General features: G+C 37.4%; 1 long non-coding RNA gene across 2 annotated transcripts in view; it reads right to left on the bottom strand.

Annotated features, from left to right (window-relative positions):
• The window catches only part of LOC309630062, a 415,145-nt gene that overhangs the window by 96,136 nt on the left and 296,908 nt on the right, over nt 1–22,101 (bottom strand). The window contains exon 4 of one of the 2 annotated variants that reach the window (XR_014245395.1): nt 1,036–1,248. The exons of the other annotated variant lie outside the window; for it this stretch is intronic. This is a non-coding gene — a long non-coding RNA (uncharacterized lncRNA). The remainder of the gene's footprint in view (nt 1–1,035; nt 1,249–22,101) is intronic. 2 annotated transcript variants of the gene reach the window in all.

The raw sequence follows: 22,101 nt of genomic DNA, 5'->3' as shown, positions 1-22,101 counted from the left end.
GCCAAAATCTCAAAGCTATTCTCTCAGTGAGTTGAAATACTGATATTCAGATTACAGGATAGAGATACTCAGAATACTTTGTCTGTAATAGCCAGATATAAGTTTACATCATTCATAAGTCCTACCCATTGAATTTCAGGTACATTTTAACAATTACATGACACTTTATATTCTAAGCATTTTCAAATTTATTATCATCTTTAATAATCACAATAACTCTGTGTGTATGTATGCTTGAGTACACAGAGAAGATAGATATAATTGTCTCCATGTTCTAGATGAGTAAACTAAGGTTCAGGGAAGTTTTGTGATTTACCTAAAGTTACTCTGTTGGTAAGAGACATATTAACAATTTAAATCCAGATTTTCTCACTCCAAGTCTATGACCTCCTCCTCTACTTTCTAACCTCCCTCCTACTGTGATATCGATAATAAAGAATAGCAGATGAACTTGTCTTTACCTTTCTAAAATGCATGATCTTGCCCACTGGTGTTTTCTCAATTAAAGAAATATATTTTCTTAGCTATTGGCTGTGTCCACTTTTATTTGAATTCAGGTGTTAACATTTAGATAATTGTTAGCTCCTTTCCCAACCTTTGCTTCACAACATGGCAAAGCCCCAAAGTCTGAGTTAATGACTTGAAAGTGTGAAGTCAGTGGCTTTATGGAAGAAGGGGTAAAAAGAAGTTGGACTGAACAAGATTAGTCACTGTTTTACAAAGTCATCTTTTAAAAGCAGGAATCCTGGCCCCCTAATATGAAAACTAAGTGAGAATTTAGATTTTAATTATAAACTTCTTCAAAGTTCACTCTTTGTGTTAACCCAATAGGAAGCAGCTTTTTATAGATACCAATTAATTCACTTTCTTTAACAATCCAAACTGAACAATCACTTTCATGATTTTTTTTTGTATTATTAAAAGAAGTTTCCTTTTGAGCTACTGCTATAATAAACAAGGTAATGCTTCAATTGAATTGAAAGTTATAGAAAAATCTAAACCCCCTGGGCTCAGAGCTCAAGGAATTTAACTTACTGTGAATAGTGACTGTCAGAGTGACACAGAGGAATAAACAAAGAATAGGTAACCATGGAGCCCAGAGAACCAGCAATTCCATTTGTCTTGACCTAGATATTGATACATAATGGTCTGGAAGTCATCTGCAGAGGTTCCAATCCCAGTTGTCCTACGAATCACTGTGTAACCTTTTCAAGGACATGCTTTCCTCTGAGCCTTGGTTTCCTTCATCTGTAAAGTGAAAATTGATACATAATGACTCTAAGATTCCTTGCAGTGTTAATATTGTAAGATTCCAAATGATTATGAAGAGAGCAATTTCAAAAGATCTCAGTAATAAACAAATGGGACCTAATCAAACTTACAAGCTTTTGTATAGCAAAGGAAACCATAAACAAAATGAAAAGACAATCTACAGAATGGGAAAAAATATTTGCAAACGATGTGACTGGCAAGGGCTTAATTTCCAAAATATACAAACAGCTCACACAACTCAACAAAAAAAGAAACAAACAATCCAATCGAAAAATGGGCAGAAGACCTAAATAGACATTTCTCCAAAGAAGAAATACAGATGTCTAACAGGCACATGAAAAGATGCTCAACATCGCTAATTATTAGAGAAATGCAAATCAAAACTACAATGAGGTACCACTTCACACTGGTCAGAATGGCCAGCATTAAAAAGTCTACAAATAACAAGTGCTGTAGAGGGTGTAGAGAAAAGGGAACCCTCCTACGCTGTTGGTCGGAATGTAAGTTGCTGCAGCCACTGTGGAAAATAGTACGGAGGTTCCTCAGAAAACCAAAAATAGAGTTACAATATGATCCAGAAATCCCACTCCTGGGCACAGATCCAGACAAAACTATAATTCAAAAAGATACATGCACCCCTATGTTCATAGCAGAACTATCCACAGTAGCCAAGACATGGAAACGACCTAAATGCCCATCAACAGAGGAATGGATAAAGAAGATGTGGTACATATATACAATGGAATACTACTCAGCCATAAAAAAGAATGAAATATTGCCATTTGCAGCAACATGGGTACCACTAGAGATTATAATACTAAGTGAAGTAAGTCAGAAAGAGAAAGACAAATACCATATGATATCACTTATATGTGGTATCTAAAATATGACATAAATGAAACTGTCTATGAAACAGAAACAGAATCACAGACATAGAGAACAGACCAGTGATTGCCAAGGGGGAGAGCTGCCAAGCAAATGTAAACTTTTATATAGAGAATGGATAAACAACAAGGTCTTACTGTAGAGCACAGATGACTATATTCAATATCCTATGATAAACCATAATGGAAAAGAATATTTATAAAAGAGAATGTATCTGTATGTATAACTGAATCACTTTGCTCTACAGTGGAAATTAACACAACATTGTAAATTGACTATACTTCAATTTTAAACAAATATTGATTAATTTAAAAAATATTGATTAATTTAAAAAATAAAATGAAAAGATCTCAGTAGTGATTAAACAAGGTGGAAAAAATAGTATCAATGGAAGCTGGAAATACACAACTGCAGATGTGAAGCCTTTTAAAAATGTATTTTGGGCTTCCCTGGGGGCGCAGTGGTTGAGAATCTGCCTGCCAGTGCAGGGAACACGGGTTCAAGCCCTGGTCTGGGAAGATCCCACATGCCGTGGAGCAACTGGGCCCGTGAGCCACAACTACTGAGCCTGCGCGTCTGGAGCCTGTGCTCCCAACAAGAGAGGCCACGATAGTGAGAGTCCTGCACACCGCGATGAAGAGTGGCCCCCCGCTCGCTGCAACTAGAGAAAGCCCTCGCAGAGGAATGAAGACCCAACACAGCCAAAAATAAAATAAATTTATTAAAAAAAAAATTATTTTTCCCCATGAGTAGGGCTGGTGTTGCTAAGGGAGTATTTGTCAGACTCTAGGCATCATTTCATTTTGATTAAACGTTTGTGATGGGGGCTTCCCTGGTGGTGTAGTGGTTAAGAATCCACCTGCCAATGCAGAGGACACGGGTTCAAACCCTGGTCCGCGAAGATCCCACATGCCGCAGAGCAACGAAGTCCGTGTGCCACAACTACTGAGCCTGCACTCTACAGCCCGTGCTCCGCAACAAGAGAGCCCACCGCAATGAGAAGCCCACTCACTACAACGAAAAGTAGCCCTCGCTCGCCACAACTAGAGAAAGCCCGCGCGCAGCAACAAAGACCCAATGCAGCCCAAAAATAAATAAAATGCATTTATAAAAAAAAAAATGTTTGTGATGGTTCTTCAAATCAAGCTACTTATCTAATCTGATTTGATTGTCTGGTTTTTGGTTTTGTCTTACACTTAGGAAAATGTGTCATGGTGCTATTTCATGGGCTGGATTTTTAAACAACACAGAAATTCTATACATGCATTATTCTGCAAAAAACACTGTATTTTTGAGAGTTCAGTACCTAGTATAATGTGATGAATCCATTAAAAATATTCGGCAAAGTAGATGATGTAATACATGATTTCTTGTATTGATGGGAGCTATCTATATTCTACAGGTGTCTCTATTTATTACTATGCTTTGATGATTATTCATGTTGGACTTACTATGGTAACTTGATAAACCATTGCTATATACTGTTATCAACCAACAACCAAAGTCAACCAAAGTCAACAATGCTAACAGCTCCTTTTAAGGTTTCAACTATTCATTGTCTAAGCATAAAGATGAGACAGTTACCACATGGAAGCTACAGATAAGAAGAGAACATTTTTATGTTGTTTCCAATATAAAAGTCACATCATTTTTACTGGTCACCTTTCTTTTTGAATTTATGCTTCTGGAATGAGTATTGGAAAGAACATAGTTCTAGAAATCTCAATGCATGGTTCTAATCCAGAATTTCTGCCAAACTGAATGTGTGGCAAATGTCATTTAGAGCTTCTGAAATTCAATTTCCTCATCGGTAAACTGGATGTTTCACTCTATAATTTTTTTCCATTTCATTTATATTCTATAATTAGCTTGAATCTTTTTCCTAAATTCTTGAACCTAGGTTCTTATGAACCTAAACAAAAAATTTCATTTTGAAATTGATACTTAGTATGTAATAGTTGACTTTGACTTGCTTCCTCAATCTTTCTAAAAATCATTTTATTGACAATCGACATTAAAATAGTCATTTTTGAAAGGTAAAAAGACATACAATCACCATCATTAAGACTTGCCTTTGGAAAACAGAGGGCTGAATGCATGTTATTGTGTATTCATGGAGTGTGAAAGGGACTGTTGTGTGACTGATATTCTTCATGCTTAAGAACTGAACCCAAAGAAACAACAGATTTCCCATAAAACTAAGCCATGCGGATTTCCTGTGTGTGATATAGAGGGAATCCCACACCTCATATCTCTTGTTTATATAAATGTTAGGGCATTTTACAGTATACTTATAACCATAAGTGTTACATAAATATACTGATATTACTATGACGATTTAACAGTGGTGTGTGTGCATGTACGTATATTGTGTGTGTGTGCACGCTCACACAAAGACTTATGTCTGTTAGGAAGGAGAAGACAATGAAGAAAGAAATAAAGGAATTGAAGAAGTCTAAACTGGAATATAATTATATTGAATGTGTTAAAGGAAGTGATCTTTTAAAATAATAAGTTGTGTACTGGATGAAAAGGCTGTAATTAATCTGCATTTGAATTTACTTCCATTTAGCAGTAGAGAATAGTACATCATGATCTATGTGTGAAAGAAAGGCATATAGTGTGAAAATCTTATACTGTATAGTAGAGAAAAGGGAAAAAAAGAAGTTATTGGTGCACTGTAGAGGTGAATTGAATTACTGACTTACAGTCTACAGCAATTTACATATCAGAAATGCAGGCATGTATTCAGAGCAAATTCATAAATGAGACCTGATCTGACAAGGAAAACAAGTAAACATAAAACTTGTATCCAAATACAAAAGCCTGGTCTTTTTTAGAATGAAGAAGCTCTTCAGTTGTGGAAGGAATTATAATAAATGTACTTGCATCATTGCAACAAATAGCATTATTACAAATACAGGAATTAAAACACTTAAACATAATAGAAAAATAATACTATTTATAGTTCATATTCAAGGGCAGGCAGTTACCCAAGTTAGCAAATATATTTACCACTTGTGAAAAATTCTGCCTAAAGAAAGCAGTTCTTTTCTGATATGAGGTTTCCTGAGTCAGTGTTTCTCCAAGCAGCATCAGTACCACCTGGGAACCTCTTAGAAATGCAAATTATGACCCCACCCCAGATCAACTGAATCAGAAAATTTGGGGGAAAGCCCGCCTTCCACGTGATTCTCATGCACATGAAAATTTGAGAGGAAATAGCTTAGTAATACAGTAGAGAAATTGGATAATAACTCTATTCTGTCATCATGAAACCATTATGTACTAGATTTCATACTTATATTTCTTAACAACCTTCAAAAGAGTCTACTGAAATCGCTAGACAGATAAAGATATTTCTTTAGATTTTCAAAATTTTTTACTATATGAAATAACTAAGAAGCTTATCATTGCCAAACAATAGTCAACACTTCAGTGAGATAAAATATGTGCAGATGACATCCTACATACCAGGCATTAAGCCTTCTTTGCAGCCAAATATCCCATCCCCTCACTTCACTGTATAAATCCCATTAAGCTGGCCAAGGAAAGGAAAGGAATGGAGACAAAGTGGGCAGTGAACTTGAGTTCATCTAAATTTATTTCTTCTGCTATATAAAGTGAAAGTTAAGTAACCTTAAGCTTCCTTCAAGCACTTTCTTGTGTGTCTATCCATAATATATATAACTGGACAGGAACAATGAGGCCAAGAATCTTATGAGACTACCTAGTAAGAGAATCTAGAAAAACGTGACATCAATTTCTGTGTGACAGTAGAATTCCTCATTCAAAACTCTTACCAATCTACATTGTTTTTTGCAATAATAACTATGTGGCATATAAAAAACCTTTATAATCACAGTCGGAGTTCAGCATCATGTGGTACTTCTACTAGAAAAAGAGAAGGCAAAAAAATCTACATTGAATTGTTTTTATGGTTCAAAGGGAAAGTGACTTGCAGCCTTTAAAAAAGCTGCTTTTGCTAAGAGAGGAATATGGCAAGTGAGTGTATGGAAAGAAATGGGAAATGTGTAAGTCAAAAATGTTTCATAGAAACAAATGTTTATCTTTTGAAGACTAGCTTATTCCTTGCATCTTATTATACTTCAATATATCTTCAGATTTTTATTTTTAGCACAAGGTTTGCTCAGGATTACGGGTGAAAGCATTAAGTCATTTGCTACGTCTTTCTAAGGATGAGTATGTACTTCTAATTGTCCTTTGGGATCCTCCTACACATTTTATATGTATGTATAGATGGATGTATGCATGTACATGTGTATTTAGCATCATGATGTTTGAAGGAATATTGAAGTGTTCATTCCAGTTACTCTTATTCTGAACACCATATGCTGAAAGACTGTACTCTGACTTGAGAAAAAACAGACAAAGAGCTCCAACTAGAACTGGGCAGTGTTTGGTGGGATTTTTAAGAGTATATTTTAGAGACTTAGTGGTTCAGGGATTTAATTTTATAAAATGAAATCACTAAGGAAGAATGATGATATAGCCTACATTTTACTTTTTAAATATCTATTTCAAAATTAAATTTGTTAGTCTACTGGAGAGCTTCCACCTGAACCCTGATGGAGTAACTGGCACTGGACCTGCCCGCTTAACTGCAACATCTACAAACTGGATAAAATATATATATAATTGCTGTTTTGATACATTGGACAACAAGCTGCAAATGGCTGTGATCCCTGAGAGAAGGGAAATCAGTTAGGTGAGCCCAAAACTCTCCCAGACTTTCCGTGGGGAGACACTTTCTGGACTGAGGACATTTTCTGGACTGGAATCTAAGGAGAACATGAAAGTTTCACAGTGAATACACAAGAGTGTTCAGAAGTAGTGCAGGCACCTTGGCAGTAACTAATTCTCAAGTGATTTAAGAATTTTTTTTTTTAAAAAAAGAACAAAAACTCTTGAAAAGATAGAGATTAGAGTTAAGGAAGGCAGAAGCTGCTGGAATTTACAGGGCAGAGCACTTCACAGGAGAGAACACCAGAGGACATGCTCCAGAATTTTGCATGGGAATTCCATTGACACTGTTGATTATTCAAAGATTTTTCAGTAAAGACAAAAAAATCAACAAATATAAAAGAAAAACAATTGAATTAGACTTCATCAAAGTCAGAAACTTCTGCTTTTCCAAAAACACCTAAAAGAAAATTAAAAGGCCACAAAATGGGAGAAAATACTTGCATATACATGATGAAGAAACTGTACCCCAAATAAAAAGAATTCTTACAGCTCAATAAGAAGAAAATGAACAACACAATAAAAAATGAACAAAAGGGACTTCCCTGGTAGTCCAGTGGGTAAGACTCCTCACTCCCAATGCAGGGGGCCAGGGTTCGATCCCTGGTCAGGGAACTAGATCCCACATACATGCTGCAACTAAGAGTTTGCATACCACAACTAAAAATGATCCCACATGCCGCAACAAAGAACCCGCGTGCCACAACTAAGACCCGGCACAGCCAGAATGAATAAATAAATAAATAAAAACAAATCTTTAAAAAATGAACAAAATACTTGAATGGACATAACACAAAGGGAGATATATGTATAGTCAATAAATACATTAAAAATGCTTTAGTCATCAGAGAAATGCAAATTACAAACATAATGAGATACCATTACACACCCACTAAAGTGGCAAAAATTAAGAAGCCCAACAATACAAAGTACTGAGGAGGATGTGAAACATCTGAAACTCTTACATATTCCTGGAAGAAATATTAAATGGTATGGCCACTTTGAAAAAGGTGGGTGGTTTATTATAGAGTTAAATATACACTAATCATAATACTCAGCAATTCTACACATAAGTATTTGTCCAAGAGAAATAAAATCATATATCCAGTCCACGAAAGACTTATATATTGATGTTCATAGCATTTTTATTCCCAAACTAAAGAAAACCAAAATGTCCATAAATCGATGAATGGATAAACAAATTTTGGTATGTAACTGGAAAAATTCACACCAGTAAAACTGCTTTGATAAATAGCCAAAACATTATAATCAGCAAAATAATGCAGACACAAACGAGTACATATATAGCAGGGTTCCATTTCTACAAAATTCTACAATAGGCAAAACTTCACTTCAGTAACTAAAAACAAAATAAGTTGCCTGGGACCATGTGATGTGGGTGGAGAGATTGACTGCAAAGGAACATGAGGAAACATTTTAAGGTGAAATAAATATTCTATATCTTGACTGGCTTGCTGTTTACACATACATATATCAGTACCTTTGTCAAAACTCAGAAGAATATACTTAAAATAGTTTCATTTTATTGTAGGTAAATTATATTTTTAAAAAGTTGATTTTAAAGCAAAATATAGAGTTAAATAAATAACAATAGTAACTAATTGTAGCTCATTAAATAATATAGCAATCCAAGAGCCTACACTGACATTAAGTAATTAATTAAGAGTAGAGAAACTCACAGTAGAATGTCAATGTCTAAATACAGAAGGAATCTAGAAAATCACCATTTGGAAACTTTATTTGAAATAATTAATTCAGCCAAGAAACATCAATAGATGTTAAAATTAGTAGGTAAATGTCTGGTGAGCAACATGATATTTACATGTTTTCAAACACCTCCAAATAAAATACATATTGAATACATAGGAAAGAAAGTGATTTACAGTGTAGAAACATGTTTACAAACCCTACTTTAAGTGATGAAGGTTAACGAATTGTGTACTACCTGATAAGGTACAATAAAAACAAGGCTTCATTTCTGGGATATTGCTGGCAAAAGTGCACACCCTGAATCTAATTCTGAGGAAACATAAAACAAATGTAAGTTAAGAAACATTTATAAAATTACTGGAGGAATCTAAAGAAGCATGACAAATAAATGAAACACGTGAACATTGATTGGATTATTTGATAAAAGGACATTACTGGGACAACTGGCAACACTTGAGAGGGATCTGCTTGTCAGATAATAGCATGTATCACTGTTAATTTCCTAATTCTGATGGTTGTAGTCTGGTTATATAAGAGAAATCCTGTTTCAAGAAAATACATTCTAGAGTATTCTGAAATGCTGGCATACCTTGTCAGTAAACTTACTCTCAAATGATTCAAGAATAAAGGAAAAAAAACCTCTCAGTACTATTTTTGGTTATATTTTACTAACTTCTTAAGAGGGTTCATTAGAGCCATAAAATGAAGAAATTAACATTTCACCAGCCTGATAAAAATCATATATCCATTTTTACTAGATACAGAATAAAGTTATCCTTACAAAATGCATATGGAAGGTAAATTCTGTGTGTCAATGTAAAGCTAACAGTAATCATCAAACATGACTGGAAAGATAATATTATATATATACTACACAGAAATCATTATTTAAACAGTATTCACCAGGAGGTTCAAAACCCTCATAATTATTGTGAAAGCAATTGTTGTGAATTATTATTTTCTTAGGTTTTATTTAGCCAGTTTTTTAATTTAGTCTCCTCCACAAAGGAATTAAGCATTTTCCATCTCTTTTTCTTGGCCCATTTAACACAGTTTAAATAGTAGAGTGTGCAAACTACTGAACTATAATCTTTCAAGATTACATGCTTATCTTGGATCACTCTGGACCCTTTCTGATTTTTATTCTGAGATTCTACAATTCAGTCCCCACTATTAATACCTCCAACTTTCCAGAGGCTTGATCTAATTCAAGCCCAGACATTACATTTTATGACAATTCCATATTTTCAGAGTAATATGTTAAAACTAATTAAAGTCACTGAGAAGACATACATGATCACAAACTTTTCAAAACAAACCAATAAAGTATTGCCAGGGTCATCAATACACAGCAGTACATCCAGAACAGTTGTTAAAATATTGAGATATTTCCATTCTACGTGATACTTAGCTGGAGCTCTGAACCCTTTCAAATGTCTCACTGTGATCTTTTCACTGTGGTCTTTGCCAAACCCGATGCCCTGTCAGGATCCCTCCTTTGAACTCTTACTATCCAGAAACTAAAGAGGTCAGGCTTTGAACACCAAAGCGCCTCCAGAATTCAAGTTCAGCACCATGGCCAGAGTCTCCAAAGACGACCATGAGTCACAATACTGGACTGTATATTTGAAAGCTGTTAAGGGAACAGATCTTAAAAGTTCTCATCATGGGGGAAAAAAATGTAACTGTATGAGGTGATGAATGTTAACTAAACGTACTGTAGAAATCATTTTGTAATATATACTTATATCAAATCATTTTGCTGTACACCTTAAACTTATATAATGTCATCTATCAATTATACCTCAATAAAAGTGGAAGAAAATAATATTTTGAATAGTACCTGGGGAATGTCCACTTGTCCACATAAATCAATCTGTTTCTTATATTTGTTTATAGTCATCATTTCCTCTAAATTTTATTTATATTACTATCGGCTTGAACAAATTTTTTAAAGTGAAATTATTTACCTTATTCATAAATATCTTATAAGGTAAACATAAAGTAGTATTGAACACTTTTTGAATTCTTATAATATACCAATTTTATTCATTTTACAAAAGTCACTACAGTATTAATTTTATTTTAGTGAGGACTAGAGATAACCCAATATAAATCTGCTTTTTCCTATTAAGTAGGGGGAATAAAACATTTAATAAAAATGTTTTGAAGTCCCCAGGTGATGATAATGCTGCTGATCCAAGGATCACACTTTGAGACCATGGTGTAGACAAGCAAAGTTGTTCCAAACTCTGGTTGCAACACTACAGTCATCTGGGATGACTTTTTTCTCTTCCCCTGTGTTTTTTTATTTACTTTTAATTGTGGTAAAATATACATAAGATAAAATTTACCACCTTAACCATTTTTAAGTGTGCAGTTCAGTAGTATTAAGTATATTCTGCAACCAATCTCCAGAAGAGCTCTTTCATTTTGTAAAACTGAAACTCTGTATCCCTTAAACAACTCCCCCTTCTCCCTTACCCTTAGCCCCTGGCAATTAGCATTCTAATTTCTGTCTCTACGAATTTGACTATTCTATATACTTCACATAAATGGAATCATACAGTATTTGTCTTTTTGTGACTGGCTAATGTTCTCAAGGTTCACCCATGTTGTAGCATGTGTCAGGATTTTCTTCCTTTTTAAAATTGAATCATATGCTATTGTACATATACACCATATTTTGTTTATCCATTTATCTGTTGATAGACACATGGGTTGCTTCCACCTTTTGACTATTGTGATTAATGTTGCTATGAACATGTGTATACAAATATCTCTTTGTGATCTTGCTTTCAACACTTTTGAACTGGAAAAACTGGAACAGAATGTGCCCATTCTAGAGAATAGCTGATTCTCTATTAGTTTGATGCCATTGCACCTGTTCTAGTCCACCCAATGGCTCACAAAATAATCATTAAGTGGATCAATTAAGAGAAAAATTCTCTCTTGCGTTATAGACTTCCTGTGATAAACAGACAAAAAGTGGTCAAGCAATTCTCACTCCTGTAAACACAGATAGTGTGAACTGATTCATTATCACTAAATCAAGAGCTTTATTCAAATTTAAGTAAAATACATGATAGTAATTATTCTTTTACATTTTATATCATATTTTGATATTATATGATTTCCAATATTGTAACCTGATAAAGGATTGCTTTATTTTATTTTTTTTTATAGTTAGCATTTTTTGTCACTTTATTAATTTTGTTCATTTTATTTAAGTGCATTATATAACTTTTTTTTTAAACATCTTTATTGAAGTATAATTGCCTTACAATGGTGTGTTAGCTTCTGCTTTATAACAAAGTGAATCAGTTATACATATACAGTATGTTCCCATTTCTCTTCCCTCTTGCCTCTCCCTCCCTCCCACCCTCCCCATCCCACCCCTCTAGGTGGTCACAAAGCACCGAGCTGATCTCCCTGTGCTATGCGGCTGCTTCCCACGAGTTATCTATTTTACATTTGGTAGTGTATATATGTCCATGACACTCTCTTACCCTGTCACATCTCACCCCACCCCCTCCCCATATCCTCGAGTCCATTCTCTAGTAGGTCTGTGTCTTTATTCCCGTCTTGCCACTAGGTTCTTCATGGACTTTTTTTTTTTTTTTTTCTTCCTTAGATTCCGTATATATGTGTTCGCATACTGTATTTGTTTTTCTCTTTCTGACTTACTTCACTCTGTATGACAGACTCTAACTCCATCCACCTCATTACAAATACCTCCATTTCATTTCTTTTTATGGCTGAGTAATATTCCATTGTATATATGTGCCACATCTTCTTTATCCATTCATCTGTCGATGGACATTTAGGTTGCTTCCATGTCCTGGCTATTGTAAATAGAGCTGCAATGAACATTTTGGTACATGACTATTTTTGACTTATGGTTTTCTCAGGGTGTATGCCCAGTATTGGGATTGCTGGGTTGTATGGTAGTTCTAATTGTAGTTTTTTAAGGAACCTCCATACTGTTCTCCATAGTGGCTGTATCAATTTACATTCCCACCAACAGTGCAAGAGTGTTCCCTTTCCTCCACACCCTCTCCAGCATTTATTGTTTCTAGATTTTTTGATGATGGCCATTCTGACCGGTGTGAGATGATATCTCATTGTAGTTTTGATTTGCATTTCTCTAATGATGTTGAGCATTCTTTCATGTGTCTGTAGGCCATCTGTATATCTTCTTTGGAGAAATGTCTATTTAGGTCTTCTGCCCATTTTTGGATTGGGTTGTTCGTTTTTTTGTTATTGAGCTGCATGAGCTGCTTGTAAATCTTGGAGATTAATCCTTTGTCAGTTGCTTCATTTGCAAATATTTTCTCCCATTCTGAGGGTTGTCTTTTCGTCTTGTTTATGGTTTCCTTTGCTGTACAAAAGCTTTTAAGTTTCATTAGGTCTCATTTGTTTATTTGTGTTCTTATTTCCATTTCTCTGGGAGCTGGGTCAAAAAGAATCTTGCTGTGATGTATGTCATAGAGTGTTCTGCCTATGTTTTCCTCTAAGAGTTTGATAGTGTCTGGTCTTACACTTAGGTCTTTAATCCATTTTGAGTTTATTTTTGTGCATGGTGTCAGGGAGTGTTCTAATTTCATATTTTTACATGTACCTGTCCAATTTTCCCAGCACCACTTATTGAAGAGGCTGTCTTTTCTCCACTGTATATGCTTGCCTCCTTTATCAAAGATAAGGTGACCATATGTGTGTGGGTTTATCTCTGGGCTTTCTATCCTGTTCCTTTGATCTATATTTCTGTTTTTGTGCCAGTACCAAACTGTCTTGATTACTGAAGCTTTGTAATATAGTCTGAAGTCAGGGAGCCTGATTCCCCCAGCTCCATTTTTCGTTCTCTAGATTGCTTTGGCTATTCGGGGTCTTTTGTGTTTCCATACAAATTGTGAAATTTTTTGTTCTAGTTCTGTGAAAAATGCCATTGGTAGTTTGATAGGGATTGCATTGAATCTGTAGATTGCTTTGGGTAGTAGAGTCATTTTCACAATGTTGATTCTTCCAATCCAGGAACATGGTATATCTCTCCATCTATTTGTATCATCTTTAATTTCTTTCATCAGTGTCTTATAATTTTCTGCATACAGGTCTTTTGTCTCCTTAGGTAGGTTTATTCCTAGATATTTTATTCTTTTTGTTGCAATGGTAAATGGGAGTGTTTTCTTAATTTCACTTTCAGATTTTTCGTCATTAGTGTATAGAAATGCAAGAGATTTCTGTGCATTAATTTTGTATCCTGCTACTTTACCAAATTCATTGATTAGCTCTAGGAGTTTTCTGGTAGCATCTTTAGGATTCTCTATGTATAGTATCATGTCATCTGCAAACAGTGACAGCTTTACTTCTTCTTTTCCGATTTGGATTCCTTTTATTTCTTTGTCTTCTCTGATTGCTGTGGCTAACACTTCCAAAACTATGTTGAATAATAGTGGTGAGAGTGGGCAACCTTGTCTTGTTCCTGATCTTAGTGGAAATGGTTTCAGTTTTTCACCATTGAGGACAATGTTGGCTGTGGGTTTGTCATATATGGCCTTTATTATGTTGAGGAAAGTTCCCTCTATGCCTACTTTCTGCAGGGCTTTTATCATAAATGGGTGTTGAATTTTGTCGAAAGCTTTCTCTGCATCTATTGAGATGATCATATGGTTTTTCTCCTTCAATTTGTTAATATGGTGTATCACATTGATTGATTTACGTATATTGAAGAATCCTTGCATTCCTGGGATAAACCCCACTTGATCATGGTGTATGATCCTTTTAATGTGCTGTTGGATTCTGTTTGCTAGTATTTTGTTGAGGATTTTTGCATCTATGTTCATCAGTGATATTGGCCTGTAGTTTTCTTTCTTTGTGACATCTTTGTCTGGTTTTGGTATCAGGGTGATGGTGGCCTCGTAGAATGAGTTTGGGAGTGTTCCTCCCTCTGCAATATTTTGGAAGAGTTTGAGAAGGATAGGTGTTAGCTCTTCTCTAAATGTTTGATAGAATTCACCTGTGAAGCCATCTGGTCCTGGGCTTTTGTTTGTTGGAAGGTTTTTAATCACAGTTTCAATTTCAGTTCTTGTGATTGGTCTGTTCGTATTTTCTATTTCTTCCTGGTTCAGTCTCGGCAGTTTGTGCATTTCTAAGAATCTGTCCATTTCTTCCAGGCTGTCCATTTTATTGGCATAGAGTTGCTTGTAGTAATCTCTCATGATCTTTTGTATTTCTGCAGTGTCAGTGGTTACTTCTCCTTTTTCATTTCTAATTCTATTGATCTGAGTCTTCTCCCTTTTTCTCTTGATGAGTCTGGCTAATGGTTTATCAATTTTGTTTATCTTCTCAAAGAACCAGCTTTTAGTTTCACTGATTTTTGCTATTGTTTCCTTCATTTCTTTTTCATTTATTTCTGACCTGATCTTTATAATTACTTTCCTACTGCTGGCTTTGGGGTTTCTTTGTTCTTCTTTCTCTAATTGCTTTAGGTGCAAGGTTAGGTTGTTTATTCGAGATGTTTCCTGTTTCTTGAGGTAGGCTTGTATTGCTATAAACTTCCCTCTTAGCACTGCTTTTGCTGCGTCCCATAGGTTTTGGGTCGTCGTATCTCCATTGTCATTTGTTTCTAGGTATTTTTTGATTTCCCCTTTGATTTCTTCAGTAATCACTTCGTTATTAAGTAATGTATTGTGTAGCCTCCATGTGTTTGTATTTTTTACAGATCTTTTCCTGTAATTGATATCTAGTCTCATAGCATTGTGGTCGGAAAAGATACTTGATACGATTTCAATTTTCTTAAATTTACCAAGGCTTGATTTGTGACCCAAGATATGATCTATCCTGGAGAATGTTCCATGAGCACTTGAGAAAAATGTGTATTCTGTTGTTTTTGGGTGGAATGTCCTATAAATATCAATTAAGTCCATCTTGTTTAATGTATCATTTAAAGCTTGTGTTTCCTTATTTATTTTCATTTTGGATGATCTGTCCATTGGTGAAAGTGGGGTGTTAAAGTCCCCTACTATAATTGTGTTGCTGTCGATTTCCCCTTTTATGGCTGTTAGTATTTGCCTTATGTATTGAGGTGCTCCTATGTTGGGTGCATAAATATTTACAATTGTTATACCTTCCTCTTGGATCAATCCCTTGATCATTATATAGTATCCTTCTTTGTCTCTTGTAATAGTCTTTATTTTAAAGTCTATTTTGTCTGATATGAGAATTGCTACTCCAGCTTTCTTTTGATTTCCATTTGCATGGAATATCTTTTTCCATCCCCTCACTTTCAGTCTGTATGTGTCTCTAGGTCTGAAGTGGGTCTCTTGTAGACAGCATATATATGGGTCTTGTTTTTGTATCCATTCAGCCAGCCTGTGTCTTTTGGTGGGAGCATTTAATCCATTTACATTCAAGGTAATTATCGATATGTATGTTCCTATTCCCATTTTCTTAAATGTTTTGGGTTTGTTATTGTAGGTGTTTTCCTTCTCTTGTGTTTCTTGCCTAGAGAAGTTCCTTTAGCATTTGTTGTAAAGCTGGTTTGGTGGTGCTGAACTCTCTCAGCTTTTGCTTGTCTGTAAAGGTTTTAATTTCTCCATCACATCTGAATGAGATCCTTGTTGGGTAGAGTAATCTTGGTTGTAGGTTTTTCTCCTTCATCACTTCAAGTATATCCTGCCACTCCCTTCTGGCTTGCAGAGTTTCTGCTGAAAGATCAGATGTTAACCTTATGGGGATTCCTTTGTGTGTTTTTTGTTGTTTTTCCCTTGCTGCCTTTAATACGTTTTCCTTATATTTAATATTTGACAGTTTGATTAATATGTGTCTTGGCGTGTTTCTCCTTGGGTTTATCCTGTATGGGACTCTCTGTGCTTCCAGGACTTGATTAACTATTTCCTTTCCCATATTAGGGAAGTTTTCAACTATAATCTCTTCAAATATTTTCTCAGTCCCTTTCTTTTTCTCTTCTTCTTCTGGGACCCCTATAATTCGAATGTTGGTGCGTTTAATGTTGTCCCAGAGGTCTCTGAGACTGTCCTCAGTTCTTTTCATTCTTTTTTCTTTATCCTGCTCTGTAGTAGTTATTTCCACCATTTTATCTTCCAGGTCACTTATCCTTTCTTCTGCCTCAGTTATTCTGCTATTGATCCCATCTAGAGTATTTTTAATTTCATTTATTGTGTTTTTCATCATTGCTTGGTTCTTCTTTAGTTCTTCTACGTCCTTGTTAAATGTTTCTTGCATTTTGTCTATTCTATTTCCAAGATTTTGGATCATCCTTACTATCATTATTCTGAATTCTTTTTCAGGTATACTACCTATTTCCTCTTCATTTGTTAAGTCTGGTGTGTTTTGACCCTGCTCCTTCATCTGCTGTGTGTTTTTCTGTCGTCTCATTTTGCTTATCTTACTATGTTTGGGGTCTCCTTTTCACAGGCTGCAGGTTTGTACTTCCCGTTGTTTTTGGTATCTGTCCCCAGTGGCCAAGGTTGGTTCAGTGGGTTGTGTAGGCTTCCTGGTGGAGGGAACTAGTGCCTGAGCTCTGGTGGATGAGGCTGGATCTTGTCTTTCTGGTGGGCACGTCCACGTCTGGTGGTGTATTTTGGGGTGTCTGTGGCCTTATTATGATTTTAGGCAGCCTCTCTGCTAATGGATGGGGCTGTGTTCCTGTCTTGCTAGTTGTTTGGCATAGGGTGTCCAGCCCTGTAGCTTGCTGGTCGTTGAGTGAAGCTGGGTCTTGATGTTGAGATGGAGATCTCTGAGAGATATTTGCCTTTTGGTATTACGTGGAGCTGGGAGGTCTCTTGTGGACCAGTGTCCTGAAGTTGGCTCTCCCACCTCAGAGGCACGGCCCTGATGCCTGGCTGGAGCACCAAGAGCCTTTCATCCACACGGCTCAGAGTAAAAGGGAGAAAAAATAGAAAGAAAGAAAGAAAGAGGCTATAATATAGTGAAGTAAAATAAAGCTATTGTAAAGCAAAGCTATACAGACAAAATCTCACCCAGAAGCATATACATATACACTCAAAAAAAAAGGAAAAGGGGAAAAATTAATATATCCTGCTCCCAAAGTCCACCTCCTGAATTTGGGATGATTCGTTGTCTATTCAGGTATTCAACAGATGCAGGCACATCAAGTTGTTTGTGGAGTTTTAATCCGCTGCTTCTGAGGCTGCTGGGAGAGATTTCCCCTTCTCTTCCCTGTTCGCACAGCTCCTGGGGTTCAGCTTTGGATTTGGACCTGCCTCTGCGTGTAGGTCGCCTGAGGGCGTCTATTCCCCGCCCAGACAGGACGGGGTTAAAGGAGCAGCTGCTTCGGGGGCTCTGGCTCACCCAGGCCGCGGGGAGGGAGCGGTACGGAGGAGGCGGGGCGAGCCTGCGGCGTCAGAGGCGTCGTGACGTTGCACCAGCCTGAGGCGCGCAGTGCGTTCTCCTGGGGAAGTTGTCCCCGGATCACGGGACCCTGGCAGTGGCGGGCTGCACAGGCTACCGGGAGGGGCGGTGTGGAGAGTGACCTGTGCTCGCACACAGGCTTTTTGGAGGCGGCAGCAGCAGCCCCAGCGTCTCACGCCCGTCTCTGGGGTCCGCGCTGATCGCCGTGGCTCGCGCCCTTCTCTGGAGTTCGTTTAGGCGGCGCTCTGAATCCCCTCTCCTTGCACGCAGCGAAACAAAGAGGCAAGAAAAAGTCTCTTGCCTCTTCGGCAGCTGCAGACCTTTTCCCGGTCTCCCTCCCTGCCAGCTGTGGTGCGCTAACCCCTTCAGGCTGTGTTCACTCCGCCAGCCCCAGTCCTCTCCCTGCGATCAGACCAAAGCCGAGCCTCAGCTCCCAGCCCCGCCCGCCCCGGCGGGTGAGCAGACAAGCCTCTCGGGCTGGTGAGTGCTGGTCGGCACCGCTCCTCTGTGCGGGAACCTCTCCGCTTTGCCCTCTGCACCCCCGTGGCTGCGCTCTCCTCTGTGGCTCCGAAGCTTCCCCCCTCTGCCACCCGCAGTCTCTGCCCGCAAAGGGGCTTCCTAGTGCGTGGAAATCTTTCCTCCTTCACAGCTCCCTCCCACTGGTGCAGGTGCCGTCCCTATTCTTTTGTCTCTGTTATTTCTTTTTTTCTTTTGCCCTACCCAAGTACGGGGGGAGTTTCTTGCCTTTTTGGAGGTCGGACGTTTTCTGCCAGCCTTCAGTGGGTGTTCTGTAGGAGCAGTTCCACGCGTAGATGTATTTCTACTGTATCTGTGGGAAGGAAGGTGATCTCCGCGTCTTACTCTTCCGCCATCTTCTCCTTACCTCCTGCTTTATTTTTTACCATAATATTAACTGTGTATTCCACTTTTTAATGTCCTCAGCAGTCATTTGACTTGTGACAACTTTTTCACCTCAAGAGTATATCTTGGAATTATGTTTTTGTGTTTTTTGGTCTATCCCCTGCTTTCTGTGTCTAATAATTAATTTCCTTTGTTCTTGGAAAACTTGAAGTTTTGCCCAGAGGTTACTCTGCTATATTAGAAAAGGACATGCCACTAACTGATAGAATTTTATATTATAAAATACACTTAATAGTAAAAGCAAAAAGATTATAAGCCCATTAAATTTCAGTTTTCAGTCTTTTATGAGGTTTTCCTATGTTCACTCTCCTTCCACTTAATGCTTATAGATTTATTTATCCCAGTACATAAAAATTAATATTTTCTATTTACACTGGAACAACAAACTATTATCGTTTATAATATTATTTCAAGTTGTAACATTTATGTAACCATTTTCATCAGACACACAATTGGTCAGTAAACCAATACAATTAAGCTCCTGCAAAAGTGACTATTCCAGTGTAAATGGACAGCATAAATGTAATTAAGTTGTTCAACGGCGCACTGACACACTGACCACTAGGAATACATGGCTTAAATTACCATTGGGGAAATTTATACACTTAGTAGGTACAGAATGCATGGTTCCCTCATTCTCTTGTCATCTCTGTGGAAGGATCTTCTTGAGTCAAGCTTAGCTGGATGAACCAGAGGAAATATTGATATCTGGGGAGGTGTGGCCAAGATGGTGAGGTAGTAAGACCCTGAGATCACTTTCTTCCATAGGCACACCAAATTACAACTATTTAAAGCACAACTATCTATGAGAATCACATGAAAACTGGCAAAATAGATTTGCCACAATTTACTATATTAAAAAAAAGCCAAACAACAAGATGGGAGGAGGGGCAAAGACATGGTGTAGTCAAGACCCACAACACAGAGTATGCAACCCACAAATGGGAGAATAATCACAATTGCAGAGGTTCTTGCAAAGAGAGAATGATTCAAGCCCCCCATCAGGCATACCAGCCCAGGAGTCTTACACCAGGAAGACAAGTCTCTAGAACATCTGGCTTTGAAGGCCAGTGGGTGGGACTTGCATATGGGAGAGATTGAAGGGCTACAGAAAATATAGACTCTGCTCTTAAAGGGCTGGCGCAAAATCTCACATACTCGAAGACAACACACAGAGGCAGTAATTTAAAAAGAGCCTGGGTTAGGTACACTTGCTAATCTTAGAGAGCCTTCCAAAAAGGCAGGAGGCAACTGGGACTACACCTAGGGACACAGATGCTGGCAGAAGCCATTTTGGAAAGCTCATTCTATCACAAGAAAACTAGTGTTGGAAAGAGCCATTTTGAAGTCCTCCCTCTAGCCTACTAATGCTGGGAGCTTACCTGCCCACCAGCAGGCCAGCATCAGATCCAGAAATCCACAGGTCATGCAGCCAGCAGAACAGAGTCCCAGACCCCCACACCAGGGGGATGGCAGCCACTGCATGAGGCCAGACCAGGCTGCCAACCAGGATGATGTCAGCCCCACCTAACATCACACCCATAGTCGTCAGCCCCACCACAACAGAAGATCCCACACAGCCTACACAGAGGGCACCCCTAAAGTGTTTAGTTTTGGTGACCAGACAGGAGTGTGCTGCTGGGCCCCATAGGATGTCTCCTACTTCTGCAAAGTCAGAAAACATAACTGACCTAACACATAAAAGTAAACACAGAGATTTGTGCAAAATGAGGAGACAGAGGAGTATGCTCCAAATGAAGGAACAAGATAAAACCTCAAAAATGAACTAATCAAAGTGAAGATAAGCAATATATCCATTAAGGATTCAAAGTAATTAATAATCATAAAGATGCCCAATCAATTGGGAAAAGAATAGATGAAAACAGTGAGTTTAGCAAAGAGTTAGAAAATATAAGAACAAGACAGAGGTTAATAATGCAATATCTTAAATAAAAATTACACTAGAAGGCATCAACAGTAGATTAGATGATACAGAGCAACAGATCAGTGAACTGGAAGATAGAATAGAGGAAATCATCCAAGTTGAGCAGAAAAAAGAAAATAAAAAAATTAATGAGGACAGTTTAAGAGATTTCTGAGACAACATCAAGCATACTAACATTTGCATTACAGGGGTCCCAGAAGGAGAAGAGACATAGAAAGGGGCAGAGAGGGACTTCCCTGGTGGTGCAGTAGTTAAGAATCCACCTGCCAATGCAGAAGACACAGGTTCAATCCCTGGTCCGGGAAGATCCCACATGCCACAGAGCAACTAAGCCCGTGTGCCACAACTACTGAAGCCTGTGTACCTAGAGCCCGTGCTCCACAACAAGAGAAGCCACCGCAATGAGAAGCCTGCACACCAAAATGAAGTGTAGCCCCCACTCACTGCAACTAGAGAAAGCCCATGTGTAGCAACAAAGACCCAAAATGCAGCCAAAAATAAATTTAAAAAAAAAGAAAGGGGCAGAAAACATATTTGAAGACATAATAGCTATAAACTTCTGTAACCTGGGAAAAGAAACAGACATCCAGGAACAGGAACTTCAGAGATTCCCAAACAAGATGAACAAATAGGTCCACAACAAGACACATTATAACTAAAATGTCAAAAATTAAATTTAAAGAGACTCTTAAGAGCAGCAAGAGAAAAGCAATGAGTTATGTACAAGAAAACTCCCATAAGACAATGAACTGACTTTTCAGCAGAAACTTTGTAGGTCAGAAGGGAGTGGTATGATATATTCAAAGTGATAAAAGGGGAAAACCTAAACCAAGTATACTCAGTCTAGCAAAGCTATCATTCAGATTTGAAGGAGAGGTAGAGAGTTTTACAGACAAGCAAAAGCTAACAGAGTTCAGCACCTCTAAACTGGCTGTACAGAAAATGTAAAAGCAACTTCTCTAAGCAGAAAACAAAAGAATACAACTATAAATATAAAAATTTGAAAGGAAAAATCTCGTTGGTAAAGGCAAACATACATAAAAGGTAGTCAATCAACCACTTATACAACTAGCAGAAAAGTTAAGACAAAAGTAGTGAAATCATCTATATCCACAGTAAGTATTAAAGGATATAAGTATGTAAAGGATGCACAAAACAAAAGATGTAAAATATGATGTAAAAATATTAAACAT

The sequence above is a fragment of the Balaenoptera borealis genome (assembly GCF_965194805.1).
Source record: "Balaenoptera borealis genome assembly, chromosome: 5".
NCBI classification, from domain to species: Eukaryota; Metazoa; Chordata; class Mammalia; order Artiodactyla; family Balaenopteridae; genus Balaenoptera; species Balaenoptera borealis.
Note: the sequence above shows the minus strand (reverse complement) of the source record. Positions and strands in the feature narration are given on the sequence as shown.